Here is an 18,818-nt window from a genome sequence, read left to right as displayed (position 1 = left end):
CCGAGACCTGACTCCGGATACGGCAGTAGAAGATGGATGGATGGATGGATGGATGGATGGATGGATGGATGCCAGGTGATAGAACATTTCATAAAAACAGACTCTGCATTATAACTTCTATTACACTCTAAATAACTCACTCCAATATAACTGCACTCGTCCTTCTCTCACATTACATTGGATCACAATGACCAAACAACACAACAAAGACAATGATCCAACTGTACTGCCACGTCCAGACGCAGTGTAGGTCTGTAGGCCTCTTGGACCTTCATGTGAACCACTGCGTGTTGACTGGAGGTGAAACATGACTGACTGCTGTCCTCCAACCTGGACAATGCAATCTCACTTTCATTCTGCTGCAGATGGCCATTTTCATTTTACACCGTCCAAATTTACAGCTCAGGGCGCTGGGACGAATTCCAAATTGTGTGCAGATACAGGCCTACACTTCAAATAATTATGAGAAAAATCCAACGTAAAGAGAGCACTTCCATTCGGAAATAGTCAACATGAAATTTCGTCTTCTACTGACACCTGCTGGTCAAACTGAATAGTTGCAAATATTGTGAAGAAGTTGTCATCTAATTCTAATCCGAAACAATATGGCCATTCCAAGTGAAGTATTAAGACAATTAATCAGGTTTGTACTGCTTGATTGAACACATTCATCCCGTTCCAGTGCACTAAAACCCACTTCCCTTCAGGACCGTGTCAGCGAAGCCAAAACTTCCTTGAGTGACGTTGTTTCCCAGCATGCAATGCGAGCTAGCGATTCACAATACTATTCCATCACAAACAGGGATGTAAAAAATAAAAAGGGACGAAAAATGAAACTTCAGGAACACCAACCATTGCAATACAAGCAGAACTGGGCCGAAGTTTTATATTATGTACACCATAATACAGCCTTCTGGTGGACAAGCCATACTATTTAATCCGTGTCTTCCTATGGCACTTCCGTGGGTAGAAACTCGTCGTAGAGGTCACGTGCTGGGTGCTCGTCACCCCACCAACCACCTCGGGGAAGGTCTAACAGGAGAAGCTTGCTGGCGGAAATGATGCACTACAAGTGGATGTGACGCTCATGAGTGCGATGGATGAGGTAGAGCAATGCTCCAGAACCCGATTCAGACTACTCTCCCTCCACTTTTTTTGTTTTGTATGAGCGTTTAAAAAAAACAACATAATGATAATCGAATAAGCTTTAGTTTATTAATCAGAATTAAAACAAGTAGGTTTTGCCCTTACAAGGTTGTAGATTTGTTATAGATGAGTTCCTTTGTTGTAGTTTGGCGCTTGAAAAACTATATATGGGATGTACCATGACCTGAGGGATTTCCTCATCCCATCCCAGCTTGGTTCTGATGCTGAATGTGAATGTATCTTGCTGTACATCCCACTGAGCTCCAAGGGCCCTCTCCATAGGGAGCTGGTCTCTGTCAAGGTTAAGTGTTTTTACCTCTTTAGCTCTCTGCTCTTCAGGAATGGCGGCCAGCACCGAGCGATGATTGCTCACCCACTTATTGAGCTTAAATCCACCTCTACCGCACAGGTCTGTTAGCTGCTGGTACAGATGTATTGCTTGTTCCACCGTGCTGACGGCCTTTAGACAATCATCCACGTAGAAATTTTGACCAACAGTGTTTATAACCTCGGCTGGGAAGTCATGCTGATTGTCGTCGAATGAAGCACAGCTTGGGGATGACACTGCCCCAAAGATGTGGACCAGCATCCTCTTGTAGGTCCTTTGTAATGTCCCCATCTGGCCACCAGAGGAAGCGTAAGAAGTTTACATCCCGGTTGGAAACTCTTACTTGATGAAACGTTCCCTCAATGTCAGTCATGAATGCTACAGGGCCTTGGCGAAAACGAAGCAGCACACCTAGCAGTGTACTTGTCAAATTGGGACCCTGCAGGAGCTCTTTATTTAATGATGTTCACTCACTTTCAATCTCACAGCCACTAAAAAACCTGATTGTGATTGAGAGGTCGGAGGAAGGATGACCGTCAGGCTGGCTCGACTGCTCCTCCTTCTCAGCCGTGGTGCGTCCAATCAGCAGCCGACATCCAGGACCGCACCTGCAAGGCGTCATCCACTCTCTCACACACACACACACACACACACACACACACACACACACACACACAAACATAGAGGCATCTAGACCCACCTGTGGGTCATATCACCCCCTCCCTTCAGAACTAAACCCTATTAACATACCTACAAACAAAACCAAACAAGAAAAACCTCAGTTCCCCCGAAATAAGAATTCCGCAGCTAGCCCACATCATAATGCACCTGCCAACACATTATCAACACCCCTTCCTGTGGCAAATCTGGAGATTGAAATCTTGCAGGGGCAAAGACCACCGCATCTACAAGGGCATTATAGTCTGTAAAAACCTGACTCCAAATTAACATCAAGATGGGCACTGTCAGAAGGAGAGCCAAAGCTTCTTTCTTAACTTCCCAATAATGACTCTGTGTGCGTGCTGCTTAGTTGTGGCATGTCCCTCTACTTTTATGTCATGGTGCAAAACTGACGTACGGCGGGGGTGGTCAGAAAACAATAGTGGGTGGCTCTCAATTAATTTAACAATATCATGACGGGCTGATGCAGGCAAATGGGACAAAAACGAGCTTAAGTTATTCATAATTTCAGAGTTTCCCGTCGCGGAGCTGTTCGCGTCTGGTGTGAACCAGTTGGAGCCTCGCTCGCGAAATTCGTCGGCGCTCCGCTTCGTGGCGCTCCGCTTCGTGGCGCTTCCGCTTCCATTGAAATGAATGGCACGAGCCGCGCGTCTAACAAAACAGACGGCGCGAAACAACCTGGCAAACGCGAATAAGAATGTTGACATTTGGAGAGAGGATGAGACCGGGGCGATGCTTTCTCTTCTAAAAGAGATGGACATATTAAAATAACGCGCAACGGAGACCTTTTTAAAAAGGGTAGCGCAGCAAATGCAGGGCTCCGGCTTTGCGCAGCCCTGAACAAATACGTATTCCTTCGTATTTATATTTCTACCTTTTCGTTCACATTTTTTATAAGTTAGAAGAATTTTAACTTTGTAAATAAAAGCACAGCAAAGACATCTTTTCCTGATTTGTTTTTATTTTGGTAATTTCGCTGTTATTCTGCTGGAAACGGCGTGCAGCGGCACCAGCTTCCACCACGGTCGGCACTTTAATGAGCGTGTGTATAACTGAAGACACCGTTCCTTTGCATAACTTGTACACAAACTCTCCCACCAGTCTGCGCAGAACCCGAATCCAACAAGAACGAGATTTTGGGGTCCGTAGCGACGGCACAAAGCGTAGCATCGAAGTGTTGTTGTAGCCCTCCAACAGCAAACAACGTTCTTGTCTGCCTTTTAAAATAACCAGGAGCACAAGAAATAGGGTACACCTTATCTGCAAAGCAAGTAACACGTACATTATGAACTATCGTTCCATATCATAATAGATTTAATATGTCAACTGAAAGCAGCTGACTATATATATACATATATATATATATATATATATATATATTAACCTCTTTCATTGAACTCCAAAACATACATGGTCAAAATCCATATTATTAGTATGTTGTTGTTTTTTTTAAATGCTCATACAAAACAAAAAAAAACTGTGACATCCACATGTAGTGCATTATTTTCGCCATCAAGCTACTCATGTTACCACTGACGGCATTGACCCATATTTTCCATATACTCACCTGAATCACATGCCCTGCAGACCGCCTAGCAAGGGCCACAAGGAGTGACGCGCAACCAGCACGTGACCTATACGACGAGCTTCCACCCACGGAAGTGCTATAGGAGGACACGGTTTAAATAGTATGGCTTGTCCACCTGAAGGCTGTATTATGGTGTACATAATATAAAACTTCGGCCCAGTTCTGCTTGTATTGCAATGGTTGCTGTTCCTGAAGTTTCATTTTTCCCTTTTTCCCTTTTTATTTTTTACATCCATGTTTTTGATGAAATAGTATTGTGAATCGCTAGCTCGCATTGCATGCTGGGAAACAACGTCACTCAAGGAAGTTTTGGCTTCGCTGACACGGTCCTGAAGGGAAGTGGGTTTTAGTGCACTGGAACGGGATGAATGTGTTCAATCAAGCTGTACAAACCTGATTAATTGTCTTAATACTTGACTTGGAATGGCCATATTGTTTCGGATTAGAATTAGATGACAACTTCTTCACAATATTTGCAACTATTCAATTTGACCAGCAGGTGTCAGTAGAGGACGAAATTTCATGTTGACTATTTCCTAATGGAAGTGCTCTCTTTACGTTGGGTTTTTCTCATAATTATTTGAAGTGTAGGCCTGTAGTTGATGAGGAATCACGGTGTGCTAACGCTACTCAAACAGCTTAGATGAAAAAAAGGGAGTGTGATTTGGGTTTGTGGTACATTATGACAATCTTGGACTTGCAAGACTGAGGCGATGGTTCAATTCCCATCAATGTGTATTATATATGTGTTATTTAGCTCATCTATTCTACATTTTAAATAGATCACATTTGACATCTGACCCACTGAACACTTACTATTGAACATATTTTTAAACTATGGGCTATTTAGTCTTGTTTTAGGATATAATATAATTAATTGCACAAACTGTCAGGCTAAGTATAAGAGCTATAGTCTACTACAATCAGTCGTGCCAAAAAAGAGACATTGTCTTTATTTTTCATTTTTATTTTATTGTGTCAGCATTGAACCATACAAGCATGTAGTGTTGTCCAACAAGAATGCATGGCGAATCAAATCCCAAACAACCTATGAAACAATGAACACGTTTCCATTGCCCTTCATTTTATTGAGCACTAGATGACCTCCTCGAGCACTGTGTCATTGAAGCCTCGAGTAATGAACCATTTTTTGAAACAAGTGTCGAAGCTTCAACAAAGCCTCGATCGGCAATCACTACCTACGGCTGCGTGCTCTAACACAATTTCAGAAGTGACTAACTGCAGAGTTGGGAGCGGAGGAGGGATGACCGTCAGGCTGGCTCGACTGCTCCTCCTTCTCAGCCGTGGCGCGTCCAATCAGCAGCCGACATCTAGGACCGCACCTGCAAGGCGTCATCCACTCTCTCTCTCACACACACACAGACACAAAGATAGAGGCACCTAGACCCACCCGTGGGTCATAACACTCCGTGTGGATCTTTTCACTCTGGCATTGAAAGGGGGTGCTAGCGCTAGCCGTTTGCTAAGCTATGTACAGACAGCACCACCGCTTGCCGAACCACATAGTCACACCATTTATATACAACAACTCGTCATCAATATCTCTAAAGTAGAAGTCAAGAACTTTTTTCAAAAACGATAACTAACTCAAACTTTTTTGTGTGTTTATAAAAACAAACTTAAATTGAAGTCATATTTCACTTCGTTTACGTCTGTCAAATGAATACTTGCCCAGGAAAATGTTTGCGTTTTACGCAGCAGCACCTAAATGCACCTCGCGTTCTGTGACGTCACCCCTCTTTCACAGCAGTATGTTGACGAGCGACTCGCGGCGGGAAAGTCCGATATGCCACTTTTTCCCAATACGATGAAGAGAGTGACAAAAGCCAATGTCTTGTGGTGGAAAGACACAAAATATGTGGCTTGCTTCTAAAAAGGGAAAAACCCCGACAAACCTCCATTTAAGAAGCTCGCACAAAGCAGTAGTGAACATTTTTATTGAGACTGGGAAGTAGACACGACAGTTTGACTCAGTTGACTCAAATATCCTGTGGCGATGAGAGTGGTTATGGCTATCTGATAAAGCAAGATTTAATATTGGGAATTTAACAAAATGAAAAGGAACCGACAACGCCACCCTGGGAATTTCACCCAGGGAGTTCTACTAAACACAAAAGTAATAATTAGGCACACAGGTAAGTTCTACGAGGAAGGAGTAGGAGACGTGGTTCAGAATGTTTAAAATATCAAACCAACTTTTATTCAACATTTAAAAATAAAAGGAACAAACAGACCAACACTTAAAACGGAGCTACTGAGCTCCTTATTCTTGGTGTAGAAACTGAGGCTTACCGATGAGGGGGCCAAACGGGGGAGGAACCAAAGAAAACAAGGAACACCCCACTCACACGTGACACACCTGCAAAGAAAGTGAAGTGCAAAAAAAAAGAAGAAAACAACCACAATCCCGGGTCACAGCACTCGAAGGGGCCCACCACCCGGGACACCGCCAACACCAGCAGCTCTCAGCGACTACAAAAGAAAAGATAAACAGTTGGTTACTAAAAGTTCCCTAAAATCTGTCACATGTACTGAAATAGCAAGAAAAACAAACAAACAATGCAATGACACACACACACACACACACACACACACACACACACACACACACACACACACACACACACACACACACCAACCAAGTTCCCACCAACCACGCACACGCATACACGCACGCACGCACACCACTGTGGCTGGACCGGCGACTTGATAGTGTAACGTCTGCTGTCTGAGGGTCAGCAGTGGCGACGTAAGCAAACGAAGAAAAACACAACGAGAACGGAAAAACAACAAGTAAAACCAAGGCGGGACGGAAGCAACATGCACCGTCCACCGTCTGTACGGGGCGGCTAGCACAATCAAGTGCGGGCAAAGCGGCAGTGTTCCTGCACTTATCTTATAGGACCGAGTTTTGGGCCACAGGTCTTGATCACCAAGCGTCCTCCAGGTGAGGAGAACAACGAGGAGGCTCTGCGCAGCTTTGTGCTAGCAGGCGGCTGTAGTGTGCCGGTGAGGTGTTCAGGAAGCACTGTAAAAAGAACGGACAGGTGAGGTACTACGTACCTATGCTAATAAGCCATAATAATTTAAATGCTAAAATGTCCGCACCTGATCCTCTTAAAACTCGGGCACACAAATCGGATGTTCAGTGTCCCATTGACCACAATGGACCACTAAACAAAGCTTTTAAGAAAAATGCGAAATGAAGCCACTGAGAGCTAAAACAACATGCAAACAATGCCACAGTGCAGCTTTTCTCAAACGGGTCAATTTTGAAATCATTTTAATCAACTCTGTCTTCATTGATCAGAAGGTTTTTGCAGATTTGGAATTAAAAAAATTTAACTGCAGGAATCATAAAATCGTCTCATCAGTGACGTTTATAGAGCCATTCAAAAATTAAATATGTGCTGAACAGACAAACGGAGGTGTAAGAGGCCTGTGTGACCAGCAGGGGGCAGCAGAGGACCGACAGCCGCAAGTTCCTCCTCAGAGAGGCCTGAGAAGGTTCTGCACCTTCAGCTCCTCCAGGAGGTCCTCAGCAAAGTGTCAGAGTTTGTTGGTTTTTTACCTTGGTCAGCAGTCACAGTATGAAACTTGTAGCCAGGGGGCGCTGCAGCTCACTCAACACCTACAAGGTTTGAAAAGGAAATTGAGTGGAATTCATCTGGAATGAAAAGAAAAGCACAACTACAGCAGAAAAACTGAACACAAAGACGCACAAAGTTTGAACTACTCACTGATTTTCTTCTTCTGTTGATTCAAATGAATTTGACAGAAATAATATCTGAAAAAATAGAAACCAAATGTTAAATTTCGACATTTAAAAAATGGACAGATTCATTTACACCCAGTAAGATAAGAAGATATTTAGCTCTCAGCCAATTCGAGCTGCTGCTCCTGTGTGTGTGTGTGTGTGTGTGCGTGCGTGTGTGTGTGTGTGTGTGTGTGTGTGTGTGTGGATGTGGTGGTGTGTGTACCTGAGGGGCACCGGACTGCACAGGGCCCATCCAGAGTGGGAAAGATTGTTTTCTTAGCGATAGATAAGGAGGTGATCAGCATGCGAGATTCTGCCTTATCTGATGTGATATCACTGAGGTCCCCTAAGAGACAAAAAGAAGGAGTGGCTGTGATGTTGTAACCAACCTGTGCTGATAGATCATTGCATACTACGTGCCAGAATTTATTTACTGGTGGGCAATGCCATATAGCGTGTAGGTAATTATCTGGGACATTAACTGTGCAGTGTGAGCAGGTCTGAGAGGCGGTCATGCCCATCTGAAACATCCGCTGTCCAGTGTAGTGGATCCTGTGGAGTACTTTAAAATGTATTAATTGTAGAATAGGTTGTTTTATCAGTGAACAGGTGTTCAGGCAGATTGTTCTCCAGAAATTAGAGTGAGGCTGGAGAGACAGGTCTCTTTCCCACTTAACAATTGGGATAGAAATAGTGCGATCTGTATTTGTAAGCAACTCACTCCAATAGAACTGCACTCGTCCTTCTCTCACATTACATTGGATCACAATGACCAAACAACACAACAAAGACAATGATGCCACTGTGCTGCCACATCCAGACTCTGTGTAGGTCTGTAGGCCTCTTGGACCTTCATGTGAACCACTGCGTGTTGACTGGAGGTGAAACATGACTGACTGCTGTCCTCCTCCCTGGACAATGCAATCTCACTTTCAATCTCACAGCCACTAAAAAACCTGATTGTGATTGAGAGGTCCTCAGCAGCCAATCACTGTTGGGAGTCCAGCCTTCAAACACTCCTCCTGAATCCACAGTCACATCTGTGAGCATCTGGAACTTTGGCCCTGATCCTCCACACCACACAACTTGGGATGACAGTGCCACCTACCTGTATCCTTTCAGCAGCCAGTCCCATGTTCTGACCTGTTTCCACTGTGGCCTGTTGTGACATCTGGACCGGAGTCTGGATCATCAGTGTCCAGGTTCATGGAATGAGTCAGTGTGCCGCCGTCCTGTGATGTCATGATAGAGAATCACTCTATTTATACTAATGTGCAGAACCACTGGAGTGTAGAAGCAGACAGTTACCATAATCCAAATGAAAAAGCAACAGCAGAAATGCTTTTTCATTTTAAGAACGTGGCTGCATTATTTGACTCATAAAAAAAATCGTTAATAAATAATCCAAACTGCATTTTCATTTTCTTATTCATGACTGCTCATTCTTGTACTTACTTCAAATGAAGGAAAACACATTTGAGATTTAATTTTCAAAACATGCATCAGCAAAGAGTTACCAAAATTCAATATGAAATGTAAAATTCAAAAATGAAAAAGCAATAGCAGAATGCTTTTTCATTTTAAGAATGAAACTGCATTATTTGACTCATAATTAAAATCATTAATAAATATTGCTACATGCATTTGTCGCACCTTTTATGAGACAATCAAAAAGAAAACTGAGGGCATTGCTTTTTAATTTTCGTGGTCCTGCCCTGCACAAGAGTTACCACAACTCGAAAACGAAATCGCAATCTCAAAGTAAGCGCGCGGCGCAGGAAAGTGATGTCAGCAGCTCTCCACCTCCGCTGTGGGTATGGCGGTATGACGCCAAGTGTCATTTGCCTCCTGTCATGTGTAAATTGTAATGTTTGTGAATTTAATAAAGATATATATATATATATATATATATATAAAAATATATACATTTTTTTTTTTTTTTTTATTTAAAAAGAAAAGAAAAGAAAAAAAAGGTATGGCGGTATGACTCCACTTTTTGCCATCGTTACTTCTTTCACGTCATTGAAGTTGCCAGTAATCGAGATTTAAATCGGCGAATAACGTGGACCACTGACAGATCTCGCACCAGCATCTGCCACCAGTCGACGGATTGATCTGTTGCTTCGCATCCTTCGTCGGATGGACTGGTGGCCGACGCCGAACAGCTGTTACTCCACCCATGTAACAAATAGCTTTAGCTTTGATGTTGTGCTGGTGCATCAAGGTGTTCCATAACTGACAACAGGTTGGCTAGGGCAACCTTGTTTGCGTCCGTATCTGGGACGGCAGAATACCTGCTCAACTCGGTCCCGAGCATCAGATTCAGATACACTATTCAACTCCACCTGGGAAGCTAAATCCAGCAGGGTTTGAACAATTGTGTCAATGTGCGCCATGCTCAAATCTGTCCGACCAACGAGATCCGTCAGTGGTCCACGTTTTTCGGCGATTTAAATCTTGTTTACCGGCAACTTCAATGACGTGAAAAGTAACGATGGCAAAGTGGTGTCATACTGCTATACCTTTTTTTTGTTTTGTTTTGTTTTTTTAAATATACAGTATATATATACATTTATTAAATTCACAAACATTAGAATTTACACATAACAGGAGGCAAATGACACTTGGCGTCATACCGCCATACCCACAGCGGAGGTGGAGAGCTGCTGACGTCACTTTCCTGCGCCGCGCGTTTACTTTGAGATTGCGATTTCGTTTTCGAGTTGTGGTAACTCTTGTGCAGGGCAGGACCACGAAAATTAAAAAGCAATGCTCTCAGTTTTCTTTTTGATTGTGTCATAAAAGGTGCAACACGAATAAGAAAATGAAAATGCATATAGGAATATTTATTAATGATTTTAATTATGAGTCAAATAATGCAGCTTTGTTCTTAAAATGAAAAAGCATTCTGCTATTGCTTTTTCATTTTTGAATTTTACATTTCATATTGAATTTTGGTAACTCTTTGCTGGTGCATGTTTTGAAAATTAAATCTCAAATGTGTTTTCCTTCATTTGAATTAAGTACAAGAATGAGCAGTCTTGAAGAAGAAAATGAAAATGCAGATTGAATGACTTATTAACCATTTTAATTATGAGTCAAATAATACAGCTTCGTTCTTAAAATGAAAAAGCATTTCTGTTATTATATTCTTATTTTAATTTGGATTATGGTAACTGCTTCCATATAAAACAAATACATCCATAAATATATACAATGTGAGAATTGTTTCTTGCAAGAGCTGTACTTCAACCCATGACCATCGATAAAAGTGTACACATCTAATCGTAAACAATCTGCTGCAACCTGAATTTCCACTTCTGTGTCTATAAACCAGTCACAGCTTGACTGATGGCTCTGAAGAAGCAGTTTCCATCAGCCTCTACATTCTCATTTGTACACGGCGAACCTAATGGGCCATTGCAATCAGAAATTGGAAAACTCGCACGGTCCAAATGAATCTTCAAGTTTTTGCAAAGGTCTAAACAAACATCAACATCAAGGGGAGAGAAGTTACACTCTTCATTGGTCACAGCACTGACAAACTCTACGTCAGAATTATCCATGTCAAAGTGAGGAGTTTTGCTCTTCTGAAGTGACTCACTGTTGCCAGCTGGTGCTGGAATTTTAAACCGTGACCGGTTTCGCCTTGATGAAAAGAACCATGCAGAACCTTGGCTAATCTAATACCAGTGCCATGATCTGCCACTGCATCTTCACTAGTACTAACTGATGATGGATCACAAATCCCATGTGCGAGGCGTAGAACGAGCGGAGCAGTCAGAGGCAACAGAAGAAGAAAGAAAAGCCTCCTTAGCTTAGTTGATCTTCTGTGTTGCCTCCTGGACGGTGCTGGCCTCCTCTGGCTTGGTGCTGGAAACCACGGGAGCCACAGGAACCACGGGCACAGCTCTGGTCATCTGTGGTGTCGCCTCCACCTGATTAAAATAAGAAAGATGTGATTTTATGCCAATAAACATAGAAAGGAAAACACTAGGCTTTACACGATCACGATTTCTGTGCCGATCACCGATCAATGAGTTTAAATAAACCGATCACCGATCACCGATCCGATCACGTTAGGGGCAATAAATACTTGTTTCTGTACACCCCTTGCCTTCTCAGGAGCACCGTCTAAAGTTGTTTGCTTTAGCATCCGTTTCAGAGTTTGCTCTTCTTTTTCTTTCTCCGCGCTGCGTTTCTTGAACTCGACATGCTCCTCCGTGTGTATCTTTTCCAAGTGCCTGATTAAATTTGTGGTGTTGAAATTTTTTGCCAAAGTTCCCCCGCTAGGTACTGTAGCGTTGCATATATTGCAGATAGCTTGTGCTATGTCTGTTTCTCTCACTTTGAAAAACTTCCACACCCCCGACACGTTTGTTTGTGTCGCCCATGGATGTTGCCGTCGTGAAGATTCAAAGAAACTTTATTGTCCGTCACATAGCGACAGTACTCAAAACAGGAAGAGGCACGAAGACGAAAATGAAGGCCTTTGAATCATGAATCATTATGTCTCGGACACAAACAAATAAACATGTCAATGCTGTGAAACTACTTTGGAGGAAATGAGACAGATTAAAAAAGTTTCAACACGACCATGACGTCATTGATCGGTGATTCATGACATGACGCCCGATCATGAACGTTTCAAAAAATGCCAAATATCGGCCGATCCGATACAGCCGATAAGATCGGTGTAAAGCCTAGAAGACACACACAGGTGATGAAGTGGAAATGAATAAGTACAAACCTGCTGCACTGCTGTGATATTGCTGGAGGCAGACTCAGTCATGTGGACAGTTGAACGTGTTGCCCACACCTGCAAATACAAGGACACAAAGTAACGTTTAAAGAACTGCATTTATTGTCCTATCACAAAGATAGAAATACACATATCCCAAATACCAACATGTCACTTGTTTGTTTTGGTTTTTGAGGCAACGCGTGCTGATCGACGTCTCAGGCTGGACATCTGGAAGAACATAAAGAAATGAATTCATAAACAAAGTAACACACTAATTAAACTGTACATGTACTGTACATATGTGATCTTGTGTTGATAATAGGGGTGGGGCGATACGGCTAACCCACGATTCGATACTGTGACGATATTTGGCCCACGATAATGACAACATCACGACACACGATATCTTCCGACGGGAAGATGAGAGAGGGAAAAAAATCCTTTCACTGCCCCGATTCTGAAAATCAATAAAAAAATGATGCAGACAAAATAAATAAATAAATAACCGCGTCCCCGAAATATACGGGACAAAGTGAAGTGCGTCCCCCATCAGTTCATTACGGGACAGGCTTTTTTATTTGCAAATATGGGACAATCGCGTATTTTATGGGAGGGTTGGCAACCCTATCTAGACCACAGACGGAAATTAAATGAGGTTTTGTCATTTTCCCTAAAAAACGGGACAAATTGTGTCCCGGGAGAGATTTTGTCTTTCCCGGGACAGGTGGACAGGTGGTGTTTGGAAAAAAATATTGATATTTGCCGTCAGTGTATCGATTATTTATTGCGACAGAAAGCACAACAATATATTGCAATATTGATTTTTTTTTTCACCCACCCCTAGTTGATAAGTGTATGAATAATTGTGTGAATGTTACCGTGGCAGCTGGGGAAACCCTGCCAGATGACTCCACGACGGTCTCCATGTGGTCCAACAGCACAGCCTCATTGAACCACACGGGATTGGACGGGATGTCTGTGTGAAATGCAGTCTCAACAGCTGTTGGTACTGTCTATAAAAAAAAGAGGAGAGGAAATCAGAGTCAACTTAGGATAAGTGTTCATTTTTAAAATAAAAAGTTGCACAGTTTGACAAATACACGATTGGGGGGAAAAAAAGAGGGATGAACAGGTTACCTCAACCTCCTGTCCAACAAGAGTCCATTCAGGAGCAGGTCCATACACTGGCATGTGGACAGGACCTGTCACAACCACTCTGGGAGACACCCTGGGCGATGATTGGTTGTGGCACAACACCCCTGGCCTAGGTGAAGGGGGTGCGAGCTGATGGAGCATGCAGCATGCAGACGCTCCACCAAAATCAGTCCTGAGGTGCACCTAAACAGAAAACAACATGTTAACACATATTTGTCATATCAAATGAAGAGCAAGTAAGGCTGAAGAAGGCAAAACTTACACCATCATAACACCACCATGTACAGCTGACGAAGGGGGAGGTGATCGGCCATATACACAAATGTTAAACCTGGAAGAAGTGTCACATAATCAATTGTGTAATCACACAATTCTAAGAAATATCTGTTAGCACAGTGTCACTGAAGAGAAAAAAATACAACAAAAATATGTATTTTACACACCCATGCGTGCAGCAACACGATGATATACTTGACGTAGCGCTGTTTGTAGTTCTGGCTTGACAGTCAGGCGAGATGGAAAGTCAAGCACAAACACCTACAAAATAGTTGTATATAAAAAAAAACCCCAAACAAACATAAAAATGCAAAATAAATTCATGAATATTCTTGTTATTGAACTATGGATCATGGAATTACTTGATATTGATAAAACAAAGTGGCGATAACATTCATGTGTTCAAATTTGTTTGTCACAGCAGATAAACAAACCTTGGGCCAGCGGTCCAACACAGTTGCCAGTAGCGCAGCAAAATCCTGGGCGGAGTCTGTTACAAGCCCGTGTTCAAGGTTGTTGCCCGGGACGAGAACACAAAACCATCCACAAGTGGACAGAGATGTGAGTCTCCCACCACCAGAACAAAAACATAAAGAAACTTGTGGCTTGACAAAATCACGACCCATACCTTCTTGTCTGGTTGCTGGGCCTTAAGAACGAACTTGCACTGTTTTGTCAGTCAGGAGCAAAACGGGCCATCTTCGCACCCAGGTCGCTGACCAGTACCGCGCCCTGTGTAAATTGACAAAAAAGAAAAATCTAAATATGTTTTTGTAAGATTTATTTGGAATACAACATAACAACACAGGCAGAACATGAAATCATGAACGTGGAAGTACTCACGACGTTCAAAGTCCTTCCGAGGTGGAAAAGGTGTCCAATCCCGTTTTTGCTCCAGGCGTCGTTTCATGGCCAGAGAGCGACGGAATGCCTTGGTGTTCGGCATCTGAACAATGAAATGAAAGATTGTGTCATTTTCAATGAAGGACAATGATAACACAAGTTTACAGAAAAAAGTGATGTTTTCTCACACACGACATCAAAACAGAAAGGTTTCTGTACCTTTGCAGCTGGAGACGATGAGCTTAAATCAATAAAGCAAAAGAAAATGTGTATGTGTACTCTTGGACCCTAACCCTAATGCCATACAAGTCTATGGGGTGAAATTTCAACTTTGTCCTACAGATATGGGGCCACTTGCTTTTTCATCAGGAGCCCCCAAGAAGCGCCCACGCCAAATTTGGGGCTTCTAGTACTTGAGGAACCCCGAAACCCTAACCCTAATTTCAGCTAAGCCTAACCCTAACCCTAGTTTCAGCCTTATTGTTAACCCTAATTCAATGCAAGTCTATGGGGTAAATTTTCAACTATGTCCTAGAGACATGGGGCCACTTGCTTTTTCATCAGGAGCCCCCAAGAAGCGCCCACGCCAAATTTGGGGCTTCTAGTACTTGAGGAACCCCGAAACCCTAACCCTAATTTCAGCTAAGCCTAACCCTAACCCTAGTTTCAGCCTTATTGTTAACCCTAATTCAATGCAAGTCTATGGGGTGAATTTTCAACTTTGTCCTAGAGACATGGGGCCACTTGCTTTTTCATCAGGAGCCCCCAAGAAGCGCCCACGCTAGATTTGGGGCTTCTAGCCAATGAGGAAAAATTTGGAACAGACACGACAGGGTTACAGCTGAGAAGGCACTTAAGATCCTCAAAGGACTGTTGCCACTCACTAGACCAAACAAATGGTTTCAATGGACTGGTTAATTCTTCTCTCGTGGCCGGCAGCTCCACTGCCTTTGTGCTGGAGATGCCCGCTCAGGGGCGCCGCCAGGAATTTTGGGCCCCCTTCAAAAAAACAAAAACAAATGGGCCTCCTGTGCGCAGCACTTGTCAAAAGCACATCACTCAAAAAATACAGTATAGTTCAATAATAGTGCTTGAGTCCATCTTTGACAGTGTCAATGTATTTTTATTGTGAATTCGCCACAAAGCAAACTCTTAACATTTATGAATGATTCATGAAAAAAACACTTGATGTCTCTCGGACAAAGTTGAGCTTTGACCTTCATAGACTTGCACTGCATTAGGGTTTAGCGATAAGGCTGGAATTAGAGTGAGGGTTTCGGGGTTCCTCATGGGCTAGAAGCCCCAAATTTGGCATGGGTGTGTCCTGGAGGATCCTGATGAACCTGGAAGTGGCCCCATGTCTCTCGGACAAATTTGACCTTTGACCTCCATGGACTTGCATTGAATTAGGGTTAACGATAAGGCTGAAACTAGGGTTAGGGTTTTTGGGGTTCCTCAAGAACTAGAAGCCCCAAATTTGGCGTGTGCGCTTCTTGGGGGCTGCTGATGAAAAAGCAAGTGGCCCCATGTCTCTAGGACAAAGTTGACCTTTGACCCTCATAGACTTGTCATTAGGGTTAGTGATAAGGCTGGAATTAGAGTGAGGGTTTTGGGGTTCCTCATGGGCTAGAAGCCCCAAATTTGGCGTGGGTGTGTCCTGAAGGATCCTGATGAACCTGAAAGTGGCCCCATGTCTCTCGGACAAAGTTGACCTTGGACCCTCATAGACTTGTGTGGCATTAGGGCTATCAATATGCGATACAAACCTGGTGAGTTTAAGACTTAGTGACTCTACGTACATGAATGTATGGGGTACCCCGTCCTTACTTTGTTCCAACCTTCCCTCCACAAACCTGGCTGTCCAGTGCAGAAGTCAAAGTGAGAGAGAGAACAAAGAAGGAGGAGGGCCTGTGACGCCACTGCTGATTGGCTCGTTGGTTGGTTGAATGAGCCAATTCTAGAGCTCCCCTCGGTGTCCACACACTGCAAAATATATCTAACAAACAAACACTTAAATTGAGAAAGAACAGGCTAGAAACAAGTCAAATTATCTGCCAATGCAGTAAGATATTTAGACTTGCTAAGATTTCTTAAAATAAGACGATATATCTAGGCATTTGAAGAATGGAAAAACTCTTGAAATAAACAGTAAAGCACTCATTCCAAGGACTGTACTAAGTCAAATAAACTTGATACGAGCTTCTCAATTCTTTTTTCACGTTTGCTTCTTTCTTAATTTGAATGAAAAGATCTTAAAACCAGACCTACTAACAGTGCAATTCTTCTTAATTTAAGTGTTCACAATATGAGCTTTTTTTTTCTCAAAATGAGACAAAGCATCCACCCCCCCCTACGCCCACTCCCCCCCAAAAAAAATAATTAATCAAACAGAATTAATATTGTCAACAACTATTTATTCACTTAAATTGCTGACAGTGCCTTCACTGCCTTGTAATAAAAACGTCACAAAGGCATTGCATCTTAAAACAATCTCAAGCAATCATTTCTAGAACGCAAGTAACAATTGTTACAATATTCACCGTCATCATTATTGAATATTGATTCAGATTCCCTGACACTCAGTTACACAAAAAAAACAAAAACAGTATGGGGACAGCATATAGTGTTGTGTTCCTATCACCACTGATAACATGTTTAGGGGAGTGTATCACTACCTATGCCTAGTACACAGCTCTACTCCCCAATAAAATCTTTCCATTCTGCCATGGTCTTTTTTGTATGAGGCTGTGGTGTCTCACTCATGGATAGTGTCCTGTAGCACTTCTGTCTGAATGACAGAGAGAAGGGTTGCCACACACTTTTGGATATGTGAGGTGCAGGGCATAGTAGTAATCCATCAGATGAAGCAGACCGTCACTCAAGTCTTCCTTGGCAAGCGTGGTGGCGGGAGTGGCTCCAAGACAGATGAGACAGCGGGTACCATCAAACAGCAACACAGGGGTGCAGAAAGACCTCTTCTGTGAGTACATTGTGGGATCTTCTGTTGGCTAAAGAAAAAGAAGAAGGAAACGCCACATCCATGCATGGAACTATGAAGTGTTGAATGTGAGAAAATGCAAACAAACTTTCACCTGAATGACATGAAGCAGTGCCTCACTGGCATGTCCCAGCTTCTTCGGTGGTGGACTTGGTGAAGGAAAGAGTGTGGGGAGTGCCCTGAGCAGCGCGATGGAATATTCCACTGGAATAGAACAAATCAACTTTGAGTTCAAAGTTAGTCTTCCTAAAAATGAGTCTTATTAGGTTTGTGTTGATCACAAAAAAATCTTATTTTTTCAGCATGAAGAGTATTACCATTCTGCATCTATTCATTCAGCGCAACATAAACCAACCTATGTCCAGGGAAACAGCTACACAGTCAATTAGAGACACAGCAAAATGACTCTACTGAACTACAACCAGCGTTATGCGTGGCTTCATCACTTAATTTTTTTTTCCAAACACCATAAAATTACACATTGGTGCAGAAGTCTTCCCATCTCTTTTTTTAGTTCATCAATGAATTTTCTGTTGCCCTTATCCAGAATGCGCCGCAGCTCATTCATCGCCTATAATGCAAGTCAATGTTAAAATCTGCAAAAATGCTTGCTTTTCATCATAAACCAAAACAAGTTAATCACTTACACGATAAAGATCCTTGACACATGGATATGCATCCAGGATCTTTGTTGGCCTTGTCCTGTTCTTTCAGAACATCACTATCAATGAAGGATCTTCTTGCTTGAAACTGCAGGTCAAGAATTTGGGAGACAGCATCTTGGTTGGGTTTTGGTTTCTTGTACAGCTCCTGCAGGGTCTGATAATGTCTGGCCTGTGCTGTCAGACCATCTTTGGCTGATGAAATGGAGGAGACAAATCAGTAAATCAGTCAAATGGATGAAATTGTTTGGAGCATCAAAATATATCAAATGACAATTCAAATGTAAAAATGCCTGTGATATATCATGATATCCAAAACTATCATAACATTGCCTAGCTTTCATACATTATCATTATTATTAAAATGGACATGTTTCTACTTACGTGAAGTGTGGCCATTATCAGAACTGCGCCCTGGTGTGTGACACAAAATAATTGTTGATCCACCAATTGAGTCTGCATCATGATCTTCTTCTTGGTCACTTGCTGAGAAGTCAATGCGATGCCTTTTCTTCTTGTGGCCCCTCTCTGGTGAATCTCTTGTGAAGATTCTTGTAAGTGCTCGCCTGTGGTAAATAAAATTTCACTCATTGAAAGAACAAATAAAGATGGAAAGTGA

Source organism: Nelusetta ayraudi, unplaced genomic scaffold (assembly GCF_046127955.1).
Source record: "Nelusetta ayraudi isolate G7.1 ecotype Tasmania unplaced genomic scaffold, CSIRO-AGI_Nayr_v1 ptg000050l, whole genome shotgun sequence".
NCBI lineage: Eukaryota > Metazoa > Chordata > Actinopteri > Tetraodontiformes > Monacanthidae > Nelusetta > Nelusetta ayraudi.
This window is presented reverse-complemented; position numbering follows the sequence as displayed.